The 1,388-nt window shown below is 42.7% G+C and overlaps 1 pseudogene; it reads right to left on the bottom strand.

The window, feature by feature from the left end:
• Nucleotides 1-278: 278 nt before the first annotated feature.
• LOC101128563 (large ribosomal subunit protein uL30-like 1) lies at nucleotides 279-1,088 on the bottom strand (annotated as a pseudogene).
• Nucleotides 1,089-1,388: the final 300 nt, after the last annotated feature.

Here is a 1,388-nt window from a genome sequence, read left to right as displayed (position 1 = left end):
ATGCTAGAGTTACTCATTTAGCAGCATTAAACCTTAGGAAAGAAGATGCAACAAAGCAAGACTCCTTCCTCCATGGAATGTGCTGATTTCAGACGAGGAGGCAGCCAATGTGGAAAACGCTGGAATTTTTCCTCGGAACTGGACTGTGATGAGAGGTGCTTGCCATGAACATAGCTACTGTCTTTTCTTTGACCCTTCCTTTCCAGTTTTTGAAGATAAAGCAGGAAATAATCTTCTCTGAAGATACGTCATAAAAATTCCCAAAAAAAACAAAAACACGTGCTTCCACTTCATTGATAAAAATTGACTGCAGTTTGGCACCTGGGTCTAGTTCAGCAGGGGGATGAGCTGATTGATGCGTTCACCCCAATAGCCAGATGTGCCCATCTCCTTGAGGATGCCCACTCTATTTTTGGTAGCATGGCGGGCCACTGAGAGGTGGAAAGGGCGCAAGAACCATGAGATCTCCTGGAAATGCTTCCCTGGGAACACAATTTCATGAATGAGGTCTTCCAAGCAAATGACACCAAACTTCCCCAGATGCTCCTCAATCGCTGTGTTGTCTGTCAGAAGGATGGTCTTATTCTTGACCTTGGCTTGTCCACATTTCAAAAGAAGTTCCCAGACAGACTTCAGATTTGGAAATCCCCAGGTCACACAAGGTTCTATTATATGCAGCATTTTTAGGTTCTGAGGGGTGACTTTTACAGAGACACCACTAAAAGTTTTCTTTAGGCAAAGCCTTACAATGGTTCTCTGCACCAGTAAACTCACGCCATCAATCCTTTCGATGCGTACAAAAAAGGCCAAGGAATGTTTATCTGGCAATTCCAAGTCATGAGGTTTCACTTCTAGTCGTCAAAGACTCACCTTGCCATATTTCTGCCTCCAGGAATCATGTAGGAATAATTGCAGTTGCTTAAACCTGGCCCTTTTCCTTTCCTCTGCTCCTTCTTTGCCAAAAGTGCCTGCTTTGCCTGGGTGGCTTTGAGGGCTTGATAAGCCTTCCTCTTTTTCAGGAGATTTTCTGGAACCAAAGGGATTTTTCTTTGCTCTTGCTCCGCCATCTTTCTAGTGTTGCAGCTACTCTAGATTTTTTCATAATACAAAGTTAAGAAAAATATATTTAGACAAACTTAATCATTCTAGATGAAAAAAACCAAGATCCAAACTTCGCAGAGCTAACAAAACGGAGACTGGGACTAGAAGGCAAGTCCTCTGTCTCCCATTGACATGCTGTTTCTGGTAAACCATGTATCAGTTCAGCCTGTTGTGCTCTCCCTATAGACTTTATTTTTGTCATCATCATCCCGGTAATAATAACTTCAACATGCAAAGGCCATTAACAATTCTAGTCTACTTCCAACCTAACTTAGTTTACCATCCCC

Source organism: Gorilla gorilla, chromosome 2 (genome assembly GCF_029281585.2).
Source record: "Gorilla gorilla gorilla isolate KB3781 chromosome 2, NHGRI_mGorGor1-v2.1_pri, whole genome shotgun sequence".
Lineage (NCBI taxonomy): Eukaryota > Metazoa > Chordata > Mammalia > Primates > Hominidae > Gorilla > Gorilla gorilla.
The sequence above is the reverse complement of the archived record's forward strand: the minus strand, read 5'-3'. Positions and strand labels throughout refer to the sequence as shown.